Below are 12,038 nucleotides of genomic sequence, written 5' to 3'. Positions count from 1 at the left end.
ATATGACAAAGTAACCAGATCGACATTAGATCAACAGCAGCGAAGATGCTGAATGATGATCATGCTGTCATCATACTCCCTGGAGCTGGTTTAAAGTTTAACCGGATCATGTCTATCAAACAAAAAGTGCACTTTCCAATCCATGGACCACAAATATTTGCTTCCTTCTGCCCCCCTTCATACATCTACAACTTATGTTTGTATTTAAAAATATCAAGATCCAGTTTTTATCTGGGACTAAAGCGAAATAATAGATTTGTCTCCCTCACCTGAATCCGATTACCGAGCGGCTGGTTAATCGTTACGAACTAGGATGAAGTTATATTGCTCTGTATGGAAATCATTCAATTTTAACGAAGTTGAACTCACCTGGAAAACGTTCCCGTCCAGAATACAACGTCCAATGTGAAGGAAAATCTAGGAAATTGTATAGGTTATCAGCGGAACGCACTTGCAGACAATGCCCTTTTATCTTGCCCCTTAGCTACATAGTCTCCTCCCTGTCTCCTCGGAGTACTTGTTCCTGAAGTCAAAGCCAATTTTGCCCCACTCCCCCTTCATTCCGTTGTCAGTTACAGTGAAGGCAGTTTAAGTTCCTCGTTGAACTTTCTCTCCGCTTTAAAGTTTCTGTAGGCAACAGAATTACAAACAAAGCGCATGTTTGAACTTGTCTGAATTGCATTGCGCGCCTGTTAACTACACTAGGCTCCATTCAATAATTACAGTTGTCGATATCTGTAATTAGCAATCAGATCCCTGAATTTGTATTTGTATGATTGTTTATTGTACTGTTCGATGTGGAGAACAACGTATCAAAGGTTGTACAATTTTGACACACGGGAAAATCTCCAAAAATGACATCAAAAAACAAAATGTCCGCCAGCAGAAAAACGTCAAAAATCTGACCGATAACCATCAAATTGCAACTTTTTTTAAACCTTATGTTTTAATAAATGCTCTTTTCTCGGCCTGAAACGTTGACTGTACCTCTTCCTAGAGATGCTGCCTGGCCTGCTGCGTTCACCAGCAACTTTGATGTGTGTTCCTGGAATGAAAGTTGCATTTGTACTGACGTCATGACGTCATCAATGACGTGATCAAGGGACACGTATTAACTACTGACGTCATGACACATAATATGCTACCTTATGGTTTCTCAGATGCAGTCTTGCTCATCATCCTCTTCTATCACTGGCTCATTTGTCATATTGTCACAGTTGCCATCTTGGCAATGCCCACATGCACTGGTGCATTCCCACCCATGCTTTCTGCGGGTACACATTAGTGTTTTGCACCCTCCTGAACAGTTGCAGTGAATCATCTGAATAAGTACCTCTGGAGCAGGCCTTTTGTCTGTCATCACTGGAATGAGCTTTTCCTCTTCTACCCTCCATCCCCACTCAGACGGCTCCATTTCATCACTACAGCCCATCCACTCCATAACCTGGTAGTAAGTCCTCAGGGAGTGAAATTTACAGGCCGAGGTGGTTGGTGACAGTCTTTCAGGTGTGACGAAAGTCTTAGCTCTCGCAACTTTCTTGCAGAGCGTATTGTATCTGATAGATGCCAAGGAGTCATTCTGATTTCCATTGAACGCCACCATTGTTCACCACTGGTTTCCACAACATCCTGACTTTGCTTTGGTGAACAGAATGCTTTTGAACAGTCTCTGATTCCCTTTACTTTCTTGATGATTCTTTGGAATCCTGACTTTTTTCCAATCCCAAATACTCTGAGTCGCATCCAGTAAAGGCATGGAGAAACAATAGATCATTACAAGCTGCTTCTCCGAGTATCTGCTCGAGTATCTCCTTGACATTATAGGCATTTGATTTCGCATCGTCCAAGCGGAAATAGTCATAGTCATACTTTATTGATCCCAGGGGAAATCGGTTTTCGTTACAGCTGCACCATAAATAATAAATAGTAATATAACCATAAATAGTTAAATAGTAATATGTAAATTATGCCAGGAAATAAGTCCAGGACCAGCCTATTGGCTCAGGGTGTCTGACCCTCCAAGGGAGGAATTATAAAGTTTGATGGCCACAGGCAGGAATGACTTCCTATGACACTCTGTGTTGCATCTCGGTGGAATGAGTCTCTGGCTGAATGTACTCCTGTGCCCAACCAGTACATTATGTAGTGGATGGGAGACATTGTCCAAGATGGCAAGCAACTTGGACAGCATCCTCTTTTCAGACACCACCGACAGAGAGTCCAGTTCCATCCCCACAACATCACTGGCCTTATGAATGAGTTTGTTGATTCTGTTGGTGTCTGCTATCCTCAGCCTGCTGCCCAGCACACAACAGCAAACATGATAGCGCTGGCCACCACAGACTCGTAGAACATCCTCAGCATCGTCCGGCAGATGTTAAAGGACCTCAGTCTCCTCAGGAAATAGAGACGGCTCTGACCCTTCTTGAAGACAGCCTCAGTGTTCTTTGACCAGTCCAGTTTATTGTCAATTTGTATCCCCAGGTATTTGTAATCCTCCACCATGTCCACACTGACCCCCTGGATGGAAACAGGGGTCACCAGTACCTTAGCTCTCCTCAGGTCTACCACCAGCTCCTTAGTCTTTTTCACATTAAGCTGCAGATAATTCTGCTCACACCATGTGACAAAGTTTCCGACTGTAGCCCTGTACTCAGCCTCATCTCCCTTGCTGATGCATCCAACTATGGCAGTCATCCGAAAACTTCTGAAGATGACAAGACTCCGTGCAATAGTTGAAGTCTGAGGTGTAAATGGTGAAGAGAAAGGGAGACAAGACAGTCCCCTGCGGAGCATGTCCAGTGCAGTTTGTTACCACTACATGGTAGAGCAAGAGTACGAGGAGATCTGTGTCTTCTCCAACAAGGGTGGTAGATTTGAAAACAGACATTGTGACGGCTGCTTTTGCGATCTCAATGTCGGCATCTCCTTCAGCTTGAATCACTTAGCAGCCTCTCGGTCGCAAACGTTCCATGATGAGCTGGATAATTACCTGCTTGTTTGCCTCATGCGACACAAAGTCCTACTTTTTTCCAACAGATTTTGTCGCCCCTGTAATGTTCACCTTGTTTGCATTCAAATTTCTACTTCGACACTGATGAGTACAGTCCTTTATGCTTGGCCCAACTCCATAACCATCAAACACTACAGTGGCTCAGGCATAGTGTTTGACAGTGAATGAGGAATAGTCATCGTGGCCAAGTGGTTAAGGCGTTCGTCTAGTGATCTCAAGGTCACTAGTTCAAGCCTCAGCTGTGGCAGCATGTTTGTGCCCTTGAGCAAGGCACTTAATCATACATTGTTCTAGTTTGTGCGAGGAGTGGTGCCCCACATAGACTTCCAATCTGCCCTTTGTAAGGCATGAAAATGCCCGACGCAGGCCTCTCATGGTCTGAGTCAACGTTCCCTCCCTCCCTCCCATCTGCAATTGCTGTAGGTGCACGCCTCTGTCCATTTTAAGCGGTGCAGAAGTGATCCCCCATCTAGAACATAATGATCTGTCAATGGGACCATCTGTATGACAGCATTGTCCGATTTGGAGGTGACATAGTCCTTTATTGCCTCTGCCAGTTGTGGCTTATCTGGCTGGCACAAGATGTTCTTTGCTTCAAACAAAGACATTGGATATGGACAGAGTTCATAGTTCATCACTTCGTCCAGCCGGAGATCACCTGTCTGTGACACAACTAGGAACCTCTGGAATAACAACGCTGGATCTATGGTACGGTCTTCAGCAATTCTGACTGCCCTGCTGGATGCTAGTGTCTTGACCTTTGAACTCCTTTTGTCTGAATACAAGAAAACAGAGAAAACGTCCATCTTCCTAACTACCAGTATGTCATTTCCTATTGCGAACAGGTCATGTACATTGACATCCTCATTGGGGGATCGTTGGTTGTGTTGTTGGGGGAGTCAGAACATATGGAGTCAAAGTCAGAGAGAACATTGTTAGGGAAACCTAAATTGATTGAAACAATAAGATATTTGGATTAACAGTGGCAATAATCATTAAAATACTATGAATACATCATGACATCATGAAATAATAGTTCATAGTTCTGGCGATAAAACACACCCTGCGGGTATTCCCATTCATATTTTATACCACAATTATGACACTACCATTGTTAGAAACAGTGGAATATAGCAAAATAAGACAGGTATGGGTCCGATTCTTTTATTGGCAGCCATTTTTTTAACGTCAGATTTTGTCCAACTTTTGATATGTTGTTCAGTATGTCTGAAAGTACAAGAAATGACCATAAAACGTTTTTTCACAATTTTTTTGGGGTAGGGGTATTTTGGCGCTATATTGAAAGCATTGCAAACAATTTCAACCCGTGTGTGCATATGTGTGCAACTGTTTAAAGTGTGCAATCATTGAACCTAGTTATGGCAGCATTTCGGCGAGGTCCTTCCAAATGTCCAAGGAACGAGTCCTCTAAATCTCCTCATATTTTATTTCTAAATACAGGTCTTAAATGTAAATTTCAAGCCGAAAGCATCATCCTACATTCAGCCTAGTTCTCAACCCACACTGTCGTTGATTCCTTCAAACAGCAACCGCAAATATTGCTTTATAATGTAACAGATCTTCGCCATTTGCATATTTAAGATATCAAATACATTGAACGAGGCTGTCTCATGTCCGTTGTTACCCTATGCTCCTTTCGACTAAGAATCTGACTTTAAAACTTGTTCTTTTAATCTATCTGTCTGTATGTTAAGAAGAAACACAATCCACTGTTATAACTAAAATCTGCATGTTAAACTTAACATCAGCAATTACACAACGTCTAACACACCCGGATATTTGACTGTAGTTTCTAATTTCAGTAAAGTATTCAATTTTCCCATGCTGTTTAATGTTTTGAGCAATTGTGACTCGCACCAGGTTACACGTTATCAGAGTTTACTAAAATAAGACCATAAAACAAAGGAGCAAAGTTAGGCCGCTCAGCCCGTCAAGTCTGCTCCTTCATTCCATCATGGCTGATTTATTAACCCTTTCAATCCTATTCCACTGCCTGCTTCCTCCCCCCCAACCCGTAATTGTTGACGCCCTGACTAACCAAGAACCTCTGTTTTAAATATTCTTGATAACTTGGCTTCCACCGCACCCGTGGCAATAAATTCCACAGATTCACCACCCTCTGGCTAAGGAAATTTCTTCTCATTTCTGTTTTAAATAGACATCCTTCTATCCTGAGGCTATCTCCTGTGATCCTAGACTCATCCACTACTGGAAACATCCTCTCCACATCCACTCTATCTAGGTCTTAATATATTCGATAGGTTGTAATCAGAATTTCCCTCTGAACTCCAGCGAGTATACTAGGCCAAGAGACATCAAATGATTCTCATAGGTTATCCCTTTCATTCCCAGAATCATTCTCGTGCAAGCAAAGGGGCCCGAAACTGATCACAATACTCCAAGTGTGGTCTGACTAATGCCTTATAAAACCTCCTGTTCTTGCATTCCAGTTCTCTTGAAAAGAATGTCAACATTACGAACCTCTGAATGTTGTAACTGTGAACAAAGTCACCAGAGAGAGAATGACGTTAGTGGATATAGAAGTTTATTCAGCATAATGAGCAGCTATTTGAGATACTCTTGTAAGAAGCCTCCCGACGTAATATGACATGACATTTTTATATGCCAAAGATCAAAGGTAACAGGACAATTCTTTAGTTACAATGTATCTACAATACTCCCTTTGAATTACATATAGTTTCACTCTCCTCCTTCTTCGCACCCACACTAAAACCCAAAATGAATGTTAATCTTCACTGACTCTAGGCCACATTCATGCATATGGAAAATGATAATGGGGGCAAGAAAATGGCAGACAAACTGAATAAGTATTTTGCACCAATCTTCACTGTAGAAGACACTAGTAGAATGGTGGAAGTTCCCAGGCGTCAGGGGTCATGAAGTATGTGAAGCTACCATTTAGAGAGAGAAGGTTCTTGGAAAACTGAAAGGTCTGAAGGTAGATAAGTCACCTGGACCAGTAGATGTACACACGGGGGTACTGAAAGAGGAGGCTGAAGAGATAGTGGAGGCATTAGTAATGATCTTTAAAGAACCATTAAATTTTGGAATGGTTTGGGAAGGCTGAAAAATTGCAAATGTCACTCCATTCTTCAAGAAGGGAGAGAGGCAAAAGAAAGGAAACTATAGGCCAGTTAGTCTGACCTCAAGTGGTTGGGAAGATGTTGGAGTGGTTTATTAATGATGGGGTCTTAGGGTACTTGGAGGCACATGTTAAAATAGGCCACAGTCAGGTATGATTTCCTCAAGAGAAAATCTTGCCTGACAAATCCGTTGGAATTCTTTGAAGAAATAACAAGCAAGATAGACAAAGGAAAATTGGTTGATGTTGTGTACTTGGATTTTCAGAATGCCTTTGACAAAGTACCACTCATGAGGCTGCTTAACAAGCTAAGAGCCCATGGTATTACAGGAAAGGTTCTTGCGTGGATAAAGCAGTGGCTGATTGGCAAGAGACAAAGAGTGGGAATAAAGGAAGCCTTTTCTGATTGGCTGGGTGACTAATGCTGTTCCACAGAGGTTTGTATTGAGACCGATTCTTTTTTTGTTATATGTCAGTGATTTGGATATTGGAATTGATGCAAAGTTTGCAGATGATATGAAGAGAGGTGGAGGGGCAGATAGTTTTGAGGAAGTTATTTCTTCAGTGGTTTGAACGGGGCACGACTGTGCAAGCGCGTGGGGGTCGGCCAGTGAGAACAGCGGGAAGAGTTTAAAAGCAAGCAGAGTTGAAAAATTGACGGTTATTTTTTCAGCGGTTTGAACTGGGCACGACTGCGCAAGCGCGTGGAGGTCGGCCAGTGAGAACAGCAGGAAGAGTTTAAAAGGGAGTCAGATTTACAGAGCGATCGTCGGAGTAGTGGGAGACAGAGTAGGAAGGCTTTGGCTCAACAGGGCTTTGGCGATAAAGGGTTGAGGCCAGGTAGATTATCTGTTTAAAATAAAGACAGAGAGTATGTCTGTGAGGCTGGTTTTCTGTGCTTTGTGTCAGATGTGGGAGGTCCTGGAGACTCCCAGCCTCCCGGATGGCCACATCTGCGCCAGGTGCGTTGAGCTGCAGCTCCTTAGAGACCGCATAAGGGAACTGGAGTTGCAGCTCTATGACCTTCATCTGGTCAGGGAGAGTGAGGAGGTGTTAGAGAGGAGCTTATAGGCAGGTAGTCACTCCGGGACCACAGGAGATAAAGAAGTGGGTAACAGTCAGGAGAGTGAAGGGCAAGAAACAGGTACTAGAGAGTACCCCAGTGGCTGCCCCCCTTAACAATAAGTATTCCTGCTTGAGTACTGTTGAGGGGGAGGCCTACCTGGAGGAAGCAACAGTGGTAGTGCCTCTGGCACAGAGTTTGGCCCTGTGGATCAGAAGGGTAGGGAAGGGAAGAGGATGGCAGCAGTGATAGGGGACTCTGTAGTTAGGGGGTCAGACAGGCGATTCTGGGGATGCAGGAAAGAAGCGCGGATGGTAGTTTGCCTCCCAGGTGCCAGGGTTCGGGATGTTTCTAAAAACAGACTACAGGGAGTTAGGAAAGAAGTTGAGAAGCAGGACTTCAAAAGGTAGTAATCTCGGGATTACTGCCTGTACCACATGACAGTGAGTACAGGAATAGAATGAGGTGGAGGATAAATGCATGGCTGAAGGAAAGGAGCAGGGGGCAGGGATTCAGATTTTTGGATCATTGGGACCTCTTCTGGGGCAGGTGTGACCTGTACAAAAAGGATGGGTTGCACTTGAATCTGAGGGGGACCAATATCCTGGCAGGAAGGTTTACTAAGGCTATTGGGGAGAGTTTAAACTAGAATTGCTGGGGGTAGGAACTGAACTGAGGTGACGGAGGAAAGGGAGATTGGCTCACAAATAGAGAAAGCTTGGAGACAGTGTGAAAGGGAGGATAGGCAGGTGATAGAGAAGGGACGCGCTCAGTCTGATGGTTTGAGATGTGTCTATTTTAATGCGAGGAGTATCATGAATAAAGTGGATGAGCTTAGAGTGTGGATCAGCACTTGGAGCTATGATGTTGTGGCCATTACAGAGACTTGGATGGCTCAGGGGCAGGAACGGTGACTTCAAGTGCCAGGCTTTAGATGTTTCAGAAAGGACAGGGAGGGAGGCAAAAGAGGTGGGGGCGTGGCACTGTTGATCAGAAATAGTGTCACGGCTGCAGAAAAGCAGGAAGTCATGGAGGGGTTTTCTACAGACTCTCTGTGGGTGGAAGTTAGGAATAGGAAGGGGTCAATAACTCTACTGGGTGTTTTTTTATAGACCACCCAATAGTAACAGGGACATCGAGGAGCAGACAGGGAGACAGATTCTGGAAAGGAGTCATAATAGCAGGGTTGTTGTGGTGGGAGATGTTAACTTCCCAAATATTGATTGGCATCTCCCTACAGTGAGGGGTTTAGATGGGGTAGAGTTTTATTTAGGTGTGTTCAGGAAGGTTTCTTGACACAATATGTAGATAAGCCTACAAGAGGAGAGGCTATACTTGATCTGGTATTGGGAAATGAACCTGGTCAGGTGTCAGGTCTCTCAGTGGGAGAGCATTTTGGAGACAGTGATCACAATTCTATCTCCTTTACCATAGCACTGGAGAGGGATAGGAACAGACAAGTTAGGAAAATGTTTAATTGGAGTAAGGGGAACTATGAGGCTATCAGACAGGAACTTAGAAGCATAAATTGGAAACAGGTGTTCTCAGGGAAATGTACAGAAGAAATGTGGCAAATGTTCAGGGGATATTTGCGTGGAGTTCTGCATAGGAACGTTCCAATGAGACAGGGAAAGGATGGTAGGATACAAGATCCATGGTGTACAAAGGCTGTTGTAAATCTAGTCAAGAAGAAAAGAGGAGCTTACAAGAGGTTCAAAAAACTAGGTAATGATAGGAATCTAGAAGATTATAAGGCTAGCAGGAAGGAGCTTAAGAATGAAATTTGGACAGCCAGAAGGGGCCATGAGAAGGCATTGGTGGACATGATTAAGGAAAACCCCAAGGCATTCTACAAGTACGTGAAGAGCAAGAGGAGAAGATGTGAGAGAATAGGACCAATCAAGTGTGACAGTGGAAAAGTGTGTATAGAACTGGAGGAAATAGCAGAGGTACTTCATGAATACTTTGCTTCAGTATTCACTACGGAAAAGGATCTGATGATTGTAGGGATGACTTGCAGTAGACTGAAAAGCTTAAGAATGTAGATATTAAGGAAGAGGATGTACTGGAGCTTTTGGAAAGCATCAAGTTTGATAAGTCACCGGGACTGGGCGGGAAGTACCCCAGGCTACTGTGGGAGGTGAGGGAGGAGATTGCTGACCCTCTGGCAATGAACTTCGCATCATCATTGAGGACGAGAGAGGTTCCAGAGAATTGGAGGGTTGCGGATGTTGTTCACTTATTCAAGAAAGAGAGTAGGGATAGCTCAGGAAATTATAGGCCAGTGAGTCTTATTTTAGTGGTTGGTAAGTTGATGGAGAAGATCCTGAGAGGTAGGATTTATGAACATTTGGAGATCTAAGGGGCATTGCTTTGTGGATCCAGAACTGGCTTGCCCACAGAAAGCAAAGAGTGGTTGTAGACGGGTCATGTTCTGCATGGAGGCCGGTGACCAGTGGTGTGCCTCAGGGATCTGTTCTGGGACCCATACTCTTTGTGATTTTTATAAATGACCTGGATGAGGAATTGGAGGAATGGATTAGTAAATTTGCTGATGACACAAAGGTTGGGGGTGTTGTGGATCGTGTGGAGGGCTGTCAGAGGTTACAGTGGGACATCGATTGGATGCAACACTGGGCTAAGAAGTGGCAGATGGAGTTCAATCCAGATAAGTGTGAGGTGGTTCATTTTGGTAGGACAAATACAATGGCAGAATTTAGCATTAACGGTAAGACTCTTAGCAGTGCGGAGGATCAGAGGGATCTTGGGGTCCCAGTCTATAGGACACTCAAAGCTGCTACACAGGTTGATTCTGTAGTTAAGGTGGCATACGGTGCAATAGCCTTCATCAATCGTGGGATTGAGTTTAAGAGCCGAGAGGTAATGTTGCAGCTATATAGGACCCTGGTCAGACCCTACTAGGAGTACTGTGCTCAATTCTGGTCGCTTCACTACAAGAAGGATGTGGAAACCATGGATAGGGTGCAGGGGAGATTTACAAGGATGTTGCCTGGATTGGGGAGCATGCCTTATGAGGATAGGTTGAGTGAACTCGGCCTTTTCTCTTTGGAGCGACGGAGGATGAGAGGTGACCTGATAGAGGTGTACAAGATAATGAGAGGCATTGATCGTGTAGATAGTTAGAGACTTTTCCCCAGGGCTGAAATGGCTAGCATGAGAGGGCATAGTTTTAAGGTGCTTGGAAGTAGGTACAGAGGAGATGTCAGGGGTAAGTTGTTTTTTTTTTTTTTTTTTTACGCAGAGAGTGGTGAATGCGTGGAATGGGCTGCCAGCGGCAATGGTGGAGGTGGAAATGATAAGGTCTTTTAAGAGACTCCTGGATGGCTACATGGAGCTTAGAAAAATAGAGAGCTATGGGTAAAGCCTATGTAGTTCTAAGGTAGGGACATGTTCGGCGCAGCTTTGTGGGCTGAAGGGCCTGTATTGTGTTGTATGTTTTCTATGTTTCTAGGTAGAGAGGTTACAGAAGGATTTAGACAGAGTGGGAGAATAGGTGAAGAAGTGGGAAATGGAATATAGTGTTGGGAAGTGCATGGTCATGCACTTTGGTAGAAGAAATGGAAGTGCTATTTTCTAAATGGAGAGAAAAGACAAAAAAAACTGAGGAACAAAGGGACTTGGGAGTCCTTGTACAGGAGTCCATTAAGGTTAATTTGGGGGTTGAGACTGTGGTGAGGAAGGCAAATGTGATGTTAGCATTCATTTCAAGAGGGATGTAATGTTGAGACTTTATAAAGCACTGGTGAGGTCGCACTTGCAGTATTGAGAGAAGTGTTGGGCACCTTATCTTAGAAAGGATCTGCTGAAACTGGAGAGGGTTCAAAGGAAGTTCATGAAAATGATTCGAGAATTGAATGGCTTGGCATATGAAGAGCATTTGATGGCTCTGGGCCTGTACTCACTGGAATTCAGAAGAATGAGTGACCTCATTGAAACTTATCGAATGGTGAAAGGCCTTGATAGAGTGGATGTGGAGAGATGTTTCCTCTGGTGGGAGAGTCTAAGACCAGAGGACACAGCCTCCGAATAGAGGGGCATCCTTTTAGAACAGAGATGGTGAGGAATTTCTTTAGCCAGAGACTGGTGAATCTGTGGAATTCTTTGCACGGGGCAGCTGTGAAGGCCAAGTCTTTATGTATGTTTAAGGCAGAAGTTGACAGGTTATTGATTGGTCAGGGCATGAATGGATGCAGAGAGAATGCAGGAGACTGGGGCTAAGGGGAAAATTGGATCAGCCATGATGAAATGGCGGACAAGACCAGATGGCCAAATGGCCTAATTCTGCTCCTGCATCTTAGGGTCTTATATGCTGGTGACTGAAGTCTAATTGTTCCGAGCTGTGTTTTAAATCCAGTCTGCAATCCACATTCAAATCTGAAGACTGGTTGCTGGTGAAATTAATATTTGTTATATACCCTAACTCCAGAATATGCCGAAATTTGCCTTACTCACCACTGACTCAGCCTGCAAGTTAACCTTTAGGGGATCCTGCACAAGAACTCTCAAGTCCCTTTGCACCTCAGATTTTTGAATTATCACCCCATTTAGAAGATAGTCTACACTTTTATTCCTTCGACCACGGTGTACACTTCCCTATACTATATTCTATCTGTCACTTCTTTGCCCATTCTCCCAATCCATCCAAGTCCTGTTGCAGGTTCCCTGCTTTCTCAAAACTATCTGCCCCTCCACCTATCTTTGTATCATCTGCAAACTTGGCCACAAAGCCATGAATTCCATCATTCAAATTGTTGACATATTATCTGAAACGAAGGTGTCCCACTACCAACCCCCGTGGAACACCAGTTGCCACTGGC

This window comes from Mobula birostris, chromosome 6 (assembly GCF_030028105.1).
Source record: "Mobula birostris isolate sMobBir1 chromosome 6, sMobBir1.hap1, whole genome shotgun sequence".
Lineage (NCBI taxonomy): Eukaryota > Metazoa > Chordata > Chondrichthyes > Myliobatiformes > Myliobatidae > Mobula > Mobula birostris.
The sequence above is the reverse complement of the archived record's forward strand: the minus strand, read 5'-3'. Positions refer to the sequence as shown.